This window comes from Ctenocephalides felis, unplaced genomic scaffold, assembly GCF_003426905.1.
Source record: "Ctenocephalides felis isolate EL2017-DRISC unplaced genomic scaffold, ASM342690v1 CF-g0.4_SCAFFOLD_01886, whole genome shotgun sequence".
NCBI lineage: Eukaryota > Metazoa > Arthropoda > Insecta > Siphonaptera > Pulicidae > Ctenocephalides > Ctenocephalides felis.
The window spans coordinates 71,029,745-71,043,629 of record NW_020538040.1 but is presented as its reverse complement, the minus strand read 5'-3'; the positions used below and the strand labels follow the sequence as shown (position 1 = coordinate 71,043,629).

General features: G+C 29.3%; 1 protein-coding gene across 1 annotated transcript in view; it reads right to left on the bottom strand.

The window, feature by feature from the left end:
• Positions 1-13,052, bottom strand: part of LOC113376826 — a 141,719-nt gene extending 128,667 nt beyond the window's left edge. Inside the window, exon 1 of the mRNA XM_026616889.1 lies at positions 12,929-13,052. The gene's annotated coding sequence lies outside the window, so the exon portion shown is untranslated. The remainder of the gene's footprint in view (positions 1-12,928) is intronic.
• Between the last annotated feature and the right edge of the window lie 833 nt (positions 13,053-13,885).

Sequence of the window (13,885 nt, the reverse complement as noted above, 5' to 3'; positions counted from 1 at the left end):
TTTTTTCGAAGCATTTAACATTTGCATAATAAATAATCACAATCGCTGCAATTATACACATCCGCAATTTATGATGCAAATTCCTGGAGTTATAAACCGATTTATTGTAAAATGTTTACCGGTAAATGAACTTCATTGAATGCAAACGTATAATGCGCTGCCAAGAGCTTGATGTAACGGATTTGCGATTATTAAATTTTGCATCGATAAAATAAGCATTTAAATTTTTATATCTAAATTTAATCTCAGATTTTGTAATAGTTACCTATTTTTGATTTTATTGAATTACGCGTATATGCAAATAATAAAAATATTTCACATTACATTTTCTATGAGCATAATTCTTTAAAAAATTTAAATGTCTATAATACTATTCAGCCAAAAAATAAAGTCCAATCAAACTAATATAAAATGTAGAATCAGTTACACATGGTCAAAAAAAAATATGCATAAAAAGCAAAAATAGATAACATAAGATTATTAACAACATGTATTTAGTAGATCGTTGTAAAAATTTGATACATTTTAACATTTGTTACTATTATAAGACAGATCATTAAATTGCAGACGATTCTCTGGGCCCTTTAACTCTGATGAATCAGAAAAGCAAAGTAAAACTAAATTGAAATACATATCTTCAATTTATTTATTTTCTATAAGATAGAAGAAGAATTCATACCCTAATACTCAACCCGAGTCTACTAAATAACATAAATCTATTTTATACAGGATAGCAATAATAAAACCTAATTTTTTTTTTTCCACTATTTCGAAGTATCAAATATTCCTTTATATTATAATGCATCCTGTCCATAAATAGTCCAACTCAAATTTTAACTAACACAAGTATGATCAGTAATATCTCAAAATTCTTCTAAATGTATTAACATAACATTTAAATATATAACATCATCTATCAACCTTTAACATCGTAGGATTTTGTTTAAATATACAACATTTAAACTAAACATTATCTCTTTCTAATCGATCTGATATGGTCAGTAACTAATTATATCTGGTCCTTCGTCATTATCGGCAATATAAACTAATCTACCCCAACAAAGTTTGTTCAATCGAACCGAAACTAATTAATTCATAACGGATTGTATTGTTAAACGATTTACATTAACTAATATATCTCTTTAAAGATTTATATTTCGATTGCCATTTTTAATTTTATTTTCGTTAGTTTTAAACAGATTCTTAAAAAAACCGTCGCCACTACTAATATGAAAAGAGACTTAATTAATTATTAAGACGTATTATAATTTACTCAAACATACTGCTAAAAATAATTCTGCTTGTCTGAAACAAGCATTTGTATTTTATAAACGTATTACTTAACGAATATTCATACTAGGTGAATCAATTGCAAATATAGGTATTAATAAATATAATGTTAATGATTTTAAAACAGTATTCCCATTTCCATCTGACGAAAAATCAACTCACTAAACTCAACTGATATTGTTGCGTATACACTATTTTTCCTTTTGTAAAAACCAATTTATTCATAAAGCCTATTTATATATAGTACTGATACCGATATCAAGTTTCATCTCATTATATCATTTTCACAGATAATTAGTATGTTGAAACTCCTCTTGAGTGTTAATTTAATTATAAAATTTGCACTCCAATCATTTTGATTCCCTACATGAAGCGTCAATAATTTGCAAACGGTACTAATTAAATTTCAATGTGTACTAATTATGTGTATTCACGCTATGTGATTACCGATAGTTTATAAATTGCATTTAATTATGTGGATAATAAATTGAACTTAATACGTTAGTATAGCAATGATTAGGCATTAAACAATATCATTACACGTAATTAAAAAATACACGAAATTTCAAATCTAGATTGTTCATTAATAGTTCCGCATGTTCCGCATTTTTATAAAAAATATAATATAAACTGTGCACGTGAAGCTCAACTGCTCCTCGTTTCTCTTAACAATTCATCAAAAATAAAATCAATACTTTTTCTCTATAATGTAGTAATTAATATATTATATTATATGAAATAAAAGAAATCCATTATTTTGCATAAGATTAAAGCTTTAATTTCTATAATTAGGATGATCTTTTTAAATCAATTATGCGTCGTTTTGTTCGATAACTTGTTGCTATTTTAAATGTAATATCATTATGCCCCTCACATAACAACTCTCGTCACTATTAGCAAAAAATTGAGAATGTCGATTTTTACAAACCTCTCTTGAAGTGAATTTTTCATTAGCAAAACTGTTCGCCACGAACAGGAACAGATGGTAATCGCTTGGTGCCAAGTCCGAACTATAAGATGGATGCATAAAAACCTCCAAAGCTCCTGTAGCTTCTGGCGAGCCACTATCGATGTGTCTGGCACAATTTCTCTCCAATTGGCTAAAGATGGCCGCTTCTGCGTGATTTCTTCCATTAGACAATTTAATTGTTAACCGCACAGTTAATAGTTTTGCCATGCCATAAGAAATCGGCTCACAAAGTATAATTCCCTGCTAGACCTACCAAATCCAAAACCTGGCTTGACTACCATTTCTTCCTACTCATCTCAATTTGGATTACGACAGTCTTCACTTTAAGTTGTCGCAAGAGATCAACTTCTCATCACCAGTCACCAATCGCTTCAAAAATTAGGCGATTTTCTCGCGATTCAGCAGCGATTTGCAGATGAAAATTCGGTCCAGTAGGTTTTCGTGTGAAACCAATACATCTAGCCTTATTCGAATATTGCCAAAAAGTTTTCTGTACAGTCTTTAGCTCTTGGGCAATCAAAATCAACTTACATGACGTTGGAGACTCTTGATTCTGGCGTCTTTGACATCGAAATTAACCGAATTAATTGACAGAAACAAAGTTGGGTGTAATTAGCTATTACAATATCAGGACAATAAAAACTATACAGATTTTCAGCCGGCTGGCTTGCGTTTTGCCTTTATCGAACAAAAAGTGTAAAATATAGTGTATTTGCATTGCTAGTGTCAATTTTTAACGTGCGCTCAAGCAAAACTGAGCCAATCAATTACAAAACTGTCTCATAGTTTTTTTTGTACGAAATATTATCTTTATAACGCCCGCCTAGTAGAACCTTATCGGTCTTATACGGCCCAGATACAGATAGTTATCAACTATTGCAAGGATAATGGATTTCTTTTTACTTCTCCTAATATAAAATTTCAGATTAATTTTCATTGGGCAATTTTCTGAAAAGGCAAACACGCAATGGTCCACGTTTTGGTATTTTGGTATTAAAAAACGATGTAAAAAGATATGTAGTTAATCATATATACAAACTAGTAAAATTGTATGAAAGTTAGTAATTGTGGCATAGCCCAGGAATTATGATTTTAATAATATCAAACAAGTTATTTCTATTTCCTTAAACTATTAATATTGCAATTTGAATTGGTGCAAAATTTGCAATGCACATATTATTTTTTTTACAATCACCTTCTAATAAGGCGACTGGATGTGATTATTAAGAAACGAAAGTAACAATTGCGAATTGCACAACGTGCATAATTATGCTGCAACAAAAATTATAATATCAGAACTATGCATATAGTTAAGCATCTTAAAACGAAGAAATTAACTTTCTCGGCTCGATTCAGTTTTGCGTTCGTTGCAAAACAAAAGACAAGTGATTATCACAAAAATTCTTATGAAAGAGTCAGTCAGCAGTTACTGTCAATCTCCGAAATCTATACATCATTTTATGTTGTGAGATCTACGTGATTATTGCGCCAATTTTTTTCATAATGACTTCAAAAACAATGCTAAAAATCACCTGTTGTGCCATTTCATCATCATATGTTGTAGCTATTATTCCGTAAAATACCTTTAAATTTAAAAATAAGACACTGAATCTGTTTTCCGTCTGGTGTTTTAACTCGCCTATGAGGCAAAAAAGGCTAGATTACAAATTTCTGAAAAATGAAAAAAAAAAAAAACATATATATATACAATAACGAATTAGCTGGGAGTTTTACTAAATATACCATTTTACTTAACGTTTGGTTTTCACAATACAATTGCTCAAAGTTAAATTCGACCTTTGTGCTCCGCACTACCCTATTGGTAAAAATGATGTAACCCTTTCCACTCGGATACCGCCGATTTTTAATATGTATTTACTTGTGGAATAAATTATTGATGATTCACGATTTATAATTTAGCAATCTTTAAGTTTGACATATATTGATTTATTCAAGATCTAGTACGCATATGTCAACAGTATGACATTTTTAAAAATGTTTCTATTGATATTGGGTTAGTAAAAGTGCCTTAAGAAGATATAATGATGTGAAGAAGTAATTTTTAGAAAATTTACGAAAGCACAACTCAAGTAAAATAGGGCCATGATTATATCAATGACAAAAGTTTAAATTAAATAACGAAGTAAATTTCTCAGCTAATTAATAACAAACAGTATTTACAAAAACTCTACATTTACTTTTATAATATTAAAATGATTTTTCATTTAGTATTTATTGAATTACGACTTTTATAAACATAGTAATCAATAGCAAATATGTCAATAATACATCAACTAAATTGATTTCTCAAAAATGCTTGTAAGCTTTGTAACATGTACCCGGTTACTTGAATTCGTAATTTGAGTGATCTTTAAAGCAAAGTAATCTAAAAAATCAAATATTGTGTTGTCTATTGTATTATATGCTTTGTGAGTACGTAATAAACTTCATCGATAGGAAGTGAAACAACACGTTTGTATATCGTTCATATCACTCGATATATTAAAGAATGTTAGAACAATTAATCTATAAACTTCCCACTTTCACATTTCCTTAAAGTTCCAAGAAAATTAAATTTTATTGGTTTTTTCCTCAAAACATCCTTGATCGTAATAATTCTATGTTTAGGCAAGTAAAAGTTGAACGAATTAGTGGATCAAACCGCGGACTTGCGGTACTGTAACAATTCCACTAAAAATCGATAGTCATACAAACGATGATTCATGTATGTTACAAAGGTACCGCAAAATGTAAAATACTAATAATGAATTTATTTTATTTCTCTTTCAGAAGTGATTTATGTCTGCATAATAGCCCGGTCAATTTACGCATTCAAGGTTACTATAATTCATAATGGGCTGTAACTTGGCAAATTTATTTAAAATACAATTATAAAATAAATCTCAAAAGACCTCATCGGTCCGATGCGAGCTAAAAAATGATACCAACACAAATTCACAAATTATTTTGCAAGTTTTCCGAAACAAACAAAATCACAACAGACCCGTAAAATAGGCCTACTGGGAAAACCACGTAAAAAACGAGCTAAGCACACTACCTCGTAGGTGGCGTTTAAACATATGTACTTTTCAAAGTGATATATCTTTAAAACGGTGGCTCTGAGCAAAACAAAGTATTGAGGCGTTTTTGTAGATAAATTTATGCTCTACAATATTGTCTCAGGTAATTTTGCGATAAAACTGATCATTTATCTAAAAATCGCAAAAGGGTATTTTTTTACCTTTGGCCTTGTGCCATTTTTTTAGCTCGCATCGGATCGATGAGGACTTTTGAGATTTCTTTATAATTGTATTGTAAACAATTTTCCAAGTTACAGCCCATTATGAATTATAGTAACCTTCACCCTTTTTAGGTTCAAATTGACCGGGCTATAAATGGATCGCGAATAAATTTAAATCATAAAATGACAGCCTAAAAAATTGTTTCGTATTATGGAATGAATCATTAGCAGGCCTAACGATAGATAAAATAATTTACAAAACCACGCTATCAAACTCGAGACAAGAATGTTTAGCGAAGATTATGAACAAATACTTATGAAAACTCCTTATGTTAGTAGAATTCGGAAATAAAAAATGATATCAGTAAAAATGTCTAATATTGCGTGAGTATATTCTGGTAAATATACAATTCGATATTTGTTGAGTGCTTTATTTAAAAACGATTGATTAATATTCTATTCAACGGGAATATGAAAAAGCAGAGTATAAGAAATATGTTCATGAATAGTTTGATGCCTATGGTTTTAAAAACAAATATCAAAATTAGTAATCATAATCAATTCTATATTGCGTTTACATAATTCACATTTACGAGTGACTAATGTCTATGTATTTATATTTATTTGGCGGACATTGTATACATGGATGTTTTCTGCCGGAATCCTACAACATCTAATTGGAATTCGTGTATCGCGTTCAATATTTGTACATACAATTGGAAATATAAATAAACATATGTTTCTAATTGAAAATAGCCCAATTCGGACACTGCGATGTGAAAATGGCAATGAGAATTCTCATACTATTCTTCCCTGAATCGAGTTAGAGTTCAACTCAGCCATATATTTATATATTTCGTTTATTATTAATTCTTTAAACGATTTTTTTCCCCATTTTTTAGTCAAACTAACTACAAGAAAAATTTCAAAGAATCATTTAACAGCTCATATATAATAGTACAAATTTCTGAAACTAAAACAATATTTTTCTAATATCCAAATTAAAAAAAAAATGCATATGTAAAAAAACAAATATCAGATGTAAATAGTATTTTTAACATTAAAATATATATGCAGTAAAAATTTTATAAAACAAATCAATGCACAACTTGTAGAGTTTCAAACACAAAAGGTAAGAATATTACATCTATCTATCTGTCAGAAAATTTCCATTACAAAATATAAGCCGGTGATCCAAAATTCAGAAATTTATGTTGTACGTGCGTGAAAAATGTGAATTGCTGTAATAGAAGTTGCAAGTGAAAAAAATTTACAAATAAGAAGACTATATATCTATAAATAATATTCAAGATTAATTGCAGTATTTCAGAGTACAAAAGTTATATATCAAAGCACACGTACCAAAATTGGACTCTATGAAATGAAGTTATGTTTTTATTTTTGATCAGCTCTTCAGAGTGCATTAAACTAATTACAGCGCATTTATTATATTATTTTATGCTTCCATCCATGTTACGTTTGTCTATTAATAAAAGTTGAAATTGAGAAAGTTATTACCATAATATAAAACATTACGAAAATAATTATTAATAATTATATAAGCAATTTACATAAAAAGTAAGCGCACGCACTAATTTAATTAACCCAATTTCAGCAAAAATTATATTATATAAAAACATTATATTGCACATATTAATAAAGTTATATTTTAAGTAAAAATATTTACCACTAAATACTGAATGAGTTCGAGTCGCACGTTAATAGATTCTATATATAAATTATATGTACAAGATTAAATTAAAAAAAAAATACTTAAATTAAAAATATTAGGTTCATTTAAATATAATAAATATAAGTGGTGGTAATTATATATTAGGGGGCGTCCATTAATTACGTGAGGTTCTCAGGAGAAGGGGGGGGGTGAGGAAAAAAATTACAAAATATCACGTGGGGGAAGGAGGGGTATAGGGTATAGTATGATATCACGTGTATTTATTTTTTAACTGTTTTTTTGTATATCAAGCATTTAAAAAAAAATACTTTATTCAAAAATTTTTACAGTTTTTTCCACATAACTAAAATAACACGTGATGTTTGGTGGGGGAGGTGGGGGGGTAATTTGAATATCACCATGTATCACCAAGGGGGAGGGGAGGTCCAAAAATCTTTAAAAACCGCTCACGTGATTAATGGAACGCCCCTATATATATGGTCAAATCAAACAAATTATATTTTACAATAAATAACACATATCAACAAACAATATCTGATATGTTCAGTAAAACTCTCAGCAACCTCAACATTGTAGAAATGTGTATTTTGTAATACGAGCATTTGTAGAAAATGTGTAGCCTAGTTCTTTTAACCCCATAGGCGGGGTAAATTAGGACGGCCAGGGGCGAACAGGTCCAATGTCTTATTTTAATTTCAAGGGATTTTACAAAATTATATATATATATATATTATTTAACCAATGCAAAACATAAATTTCATGGATGCATTTTTTTACAGAGATATCATTGAAATATCCTTGATCTGGTGTTTCGTTAATCATATTCACCAACAGAGTAAGAGTAACTATTATTTAATTTATTTCTTGTATAATAGCTTTTTTAACTTATTTTACTTTTGCATTTGCTTTTTTTATTTTCACACCTTTCAGTTGATCTTACAGAGGTTAACAATGACATAACGTATATCTAAAAATTATATTAAGGTTTTCTAAACTAAACAACGGTACTCACAACACGGAAACTAACAACAAAACAAAATACTTGTTTATTGATTTCAAAATTGCCGTTTTTCTCCCAATAGCAACGACGTAAGAATCAAGGCAATGACTGGTTATACATTTTTTCCCTCCACCTGCAAATATTGTTGTTAAAAAATTCTTAACTTTGCTGTGGTGGACCTTTTTGCCCGTGGACTTTTAATCCCCACTCTACCTTAATAATTCGCCTAAATAAGAAACTTCAAATTTTTTAGTATACGGAATATTGAAGATGTTCCACCTGCTTTGTTTTGCTGGTTTCATGTCCAATGCTGAAATGTGTTGTATCTGAATCATTTGAAACGCTCGGCGCGCCTTTGTTAGTTATTATGAATAATGTATGAGGTATGCGCATAATACACGAATTACATGTTATATTTTGGATCGTTATGATTTACTAATAACTGTTACATTAACATCATTTATTACAGTATTCATACTCTTATTGCCAGTTGGCCCACGTACCCATGATCCTGCTAAATTCATAATACAAGTGTATCTAAAGAACAAGTTATAATTGCCGTTGAAAGGTTTTGTCAAACAAAAAATAATCAATACTTCGTGTTAAAATTGAAATCTAAATATTCGTGCTTCAGTATGTTTACTATAAAAACGAATGCTCAATAATCTATTCTTAATAATTCTTAATAATAAATCAATAATATTTCTTATAATTGGAACTTAAAGTTATCAAACCGTGATGAAACAATATAATTCATTGGTCAAAACATCTCTGAATAATTTTTCCAAATTTTTATAGGATTTTTCCATATTAGTAAGGAAAGTACGGACGAAATGACATGGTGTTTTGATTTTTAATTGTATTTATTTATTTAATAATATTGTAAACAGTCTCAATAGCTTTTAATTATCTTTGGTTCATTGACTACCAGTAATATAGTATTTTAATTAAGTAGGAACTATAATATCATATTCATTAAGGTAAAATGCAACCTATAACAAAAACCATTTTGTCCATTTAGTACGGACAAAATGACATATAGGTTAAGGACATACTGAAATGCTAATGTTTAAATAAGCAGTTAACAAATAAATCGTTTCGTCTTTTTTGGGACATTATCACAGTCTTTTCTTTTTTATTTAGAGTAAAAGTTAAAAGCCAATCACTTTTGACAAGTTTTAATTTTTTTCTTGGCCCTGCAATGTTTGCGAAATAGTACTATGTCCTTTTGTTGATTGTATAAGTGTGCCACTTTGTCCAAAATCGAACAATAATGAGTATTCAATCAAAATTCCACCTGATTAATGCAATAAAATTGATCGAAATCACTAGTACTGACATAAGTTAATTGATTTTAATTAAAATAATTACAATTATTTATAAATAGGTTAGAACAGAAAACATGAGAAAAACACCCTCAAAATAAACTTTTCAAGGCACAATACACGATGGAACTGATTACTGCAACAAGACTCTGACAATGACGCTCAACATCTGACAGGATTGTTATCATGGTTTTCTTCATGCAATACAGTCGCGAAAACGTTAATGAACCTAGCCAATTTATAAATAAGGCCACATAAGTTGCCATCTTATCCGTATTTCCACTAATAAATATCCCAACAGATTGAAAAGAGAAACGCCATCACGAGAAGCTTATATCTCTTATTCTCATTAAGGGAGTATACTGTGATTTCTTCCAAGCATGCAATGAACAAAAAAAAATCCAACAAACGTTCTTGGTGTTCATCAGACAGTTTTAAACTATATAAGATGCAATTCAAAAAAATATGTGCAATAATATAACTAAAACGTAAAATGTCGTCAAATCCACGGGAATAATTTGCAAGACATGTCATAACATTCCACAGAAACGTACTTTAATTCGCATTTGTACGTAACTTTCAATAAACGAATTCGATACGCTCTTCTTGTGCAATGGTACACCACAGATAATAGATAAGCAACAAAAAGTTTGTCATGTGTTCTAAAAAATCAATTAATACATATTGAATTTGGCTCCTGGATACACCGCTTTATTCTCATTTGATCTAGATCTAGCAGTAGTGCGTTATTGTTAACGCTTGGAGAGAAAATAACGCCGTTATGCTTTGACTAATTGCTTTTGTATAGTTTTGTGCGTAGGCTATGAGCCGCTTACAATTAGATATGATTCTATTGCACTACTCGTTTCTTAAAGTCAATTACAGATATTTATCAAATATTTCTACGTATGTAATATTTACAACGAATATTACTTTCACATGTGGTTTGTTCGACCACAATTGAAAAGTAATATAGTTGATATTAAGGCGTCTAGTCTAATCTAAAGGCACTTCTCCCATTAACACATGCTTATTTCGAAATTAATTTTCTTCTGAACTTTATTAAGTACGGATACTTTAGATAATCATATTGATTCTTACAACGCATTATTACAAATTGATCATAGTATCTATTGCATTTGTTTCAAATAAAATCATTTATTGAAAAAAAGCTCTACTATACCAAGCAATAATACATTGATTTGTATTTATTTTTCAATGTTCCTAGTAGAAGTATCGTAAAATAATTAAAATTTACGCTAGGAAAAAAAATTAACCCTTTCCACTCGGGCATTTCAAAAATTTGTATGTATTTTGTCGCCGGAGCGATATATTAGGTTGTCAAATATCTTCCTTCCGCTTTTTTGCTCTTGGTTTATAATACAAAAAGGCGGAAGGGAGATATTTGACAACCTTATATTATATATAGGTAGAGCGTAGCTTAAAGTTCCCCGGGTAAAAAGGTCCACCACCGATATTTCAAAAACAAGTAAAGTTAGAAATTTTTCAACAACAATATTTGAAAGTGGAAGGCAAAAGATAAATGCACAGGCATTACCTTGATTCTTACGACGTCGCTATCAGAAGATAAACGGCAATGTTTGAAAATACATAATAAAAAGATTTTCTTTCATTGCTAGCTCTTTTTTTGGTTGTGAGCACTGTTGTTTAGCTTACGAGACCTTAATATAATTTATAGGTCTATGCTATTTAATTGTTTTATAAGATTGTTATTTTTAATTTGGATTCAACGGTTTTTTATACAATATCTATAAAAGCTTACATGTGGGTAGGATAAAAAGGACTAACCGAACCATTACCCTGATGATCATGTAAACAATAAAAAGTAAATTAAGTTGAAAAAAATTAAGTTGAAATTTAAATTAAGTTGAAAAAAGTAATTTTACAAGAGATAAATTAAATAAATAGTCATTCCAACTTTGCAGATGAATATTTCTTACGAAATATATAAATAATCAAGGTTATATAAAGTGTCATTATTGCAAAAAAGCTACCCATGAAATTTATATTTTGCATTGGCTGATGTAGTTATTATTTTGTATAATCCCTTTAAAATGGGAAGACATTGGATCTGTTTGCCACCCTGTTGAAGAAAGATATATATATATATATATATATATATATATATATATATATATACATATATATATATATATATATATATATATATATAATTATTAAGTTTTAAAAAGGAACTCAAGTACATTCAAAGACATGTGATATTGGAAATAAGCTTCGGTGATTGTTAGATAAATTGTTGTAAAATAACAATTGTTATTTTTGTCTTACAGACAAAAGACAGTTGATTTTGACAAACTAATGAGTATACACATGAATGAAAACAAAAATAATATTTGTGCAATATCTTTGAAATACAAATATTACTTACATCCTTCCAAAGTTTAGGTTATAAGATTATTATTTCAATATTTTGTAATTTTATTTTGTTAATATTCTGTTTATTATTATTTTTGTATTTAGGTTTAATTTTTTGCTTTTTATAAACCTCAACAATTTTTTATTATAAAACTTTAATAAAGTTTTGATTGACAAAAAAAAATTCTTCCAAAAAATTATATGTATATATATATATATATATATATATATATATATGTATATATATGTGTGTATATATATATATATATATATATATAATATATATATATATATTTACTTATTTATGCGTATGCAAAGACATATATATTATGCACAAACATGTGTGATATACATTAGATTCAGAAAAAAGGGATGAAATACATTTACGTAAAATTTAAATTTTTACATAAAATTTAAGAGTCAAAACATAATTCATTTCATCTTCGCTGGCCTACTATATGAATGTGTAAATTATTAAGAATTTAGTTGAATTAATTTCTTACAACTTATCAATGATTCACATATTTGTACTTTATCTCGCAGGCTAAGGCAATAAATAATGAATGATAAATGCGAACAGTCTATTCCTGTATTCATTTATAGTATTCTGATGCAGTAATATTTTGATATCTCTGAAATCTACACATCAACCATATGATATCGATCGCTATATTCTTAACCTTACGCGTGCATAGGGAAGCACATGCGAATTATTTCGGGCATATAGCTTTATATACAAGTGCACACTGCACACACACATATTGGCAAAGCTGCTCTCATTCACACCTGCTTGTTTTGACAACAATCGAATAACAACCACCTGATCAGGCGCGGCAATTTAATCAAAAACAATTAAAGTATTTTTTTAATTAAAAATTCACCGACTACGATATTTTTTAGTAATTATGAATCGAGTAACTTTAGTTGTTAACCGATTGTTTTTGTACGTGAGTCAGCTTCGCGCGCAGGTACAGTGTAAAACACAGGTGCATGTATTGTACACACAACTTACGTTTTGTTGTTTGTTGTTGCTTCTCTCCGTTTATGCACTAAAATTTAAACACAATGGTCAAAACACTTGATCACTTATTTATGATTATGTAATTTCCTTATTTGATATGTTTCGTTAAATAAAATGTCACTAAATGCACTGTTACATTGTCAGCGAAGTATTTTTTTTTTTTTCTGTTAAACGCACGCTCTCGTAGCGGCGTGATGCACCTCTGTGAACGCGACGCTCGGCAATGATCATGGAGCACGGTGCGCTGTTTAGCGGCGCGAGCCACCATTTTCTTGTCGAACGAGCCCGGCGTGCAGCGATACACGCGCAGAGGGGGTCACTGCTGGAGAATCGAAGGTCTCCGATAGATAGTTGATAGTTGGATTTTAATTCGGAAACCACGTAAAATTATAGTATATATCTAACTACGGTGTTTGTATTCATATCATAATGCTCATTATGTACACAATTTTAATAATAACTAGTGGTGCATGATGCCTTAAAGCAAATTGCTGGAACTTTCCGTACCAAAAATTAAATTTTTCAAAAAAGATTCAAACTTTTTTCAGAACTTTGAAAAAAAATAGATTTTTGGAATTTTTGTAATAAATTTGACCTTTTTGAAAAATTTGAATTTGAAATTTCTTTAACTTTGAAATATTTTGAAACTTTTGAACTTTTTTTCAAAGCAATCGCGATACATTAGCTGTGTAGAAACGAAATATCGAAGCACGTGAGCGCAGCGTCGCAGTCTAACGGGTAAACATTGGTACGGAACCCATAGAAATGTAAACAAAATTTGTTCTTCTTATTAAAATATATATAAATTATCTGATAATTTGATGTGCATATGTCTAATTACCATTTTTGTCCGCCAAATGGCATTTTTTTAACTTTTTTATTGGATCTCCGAAAGCGCTATACCTAACTTCCCAAAATTTAATCAGTTATTCATTTTGTCAGTACAAA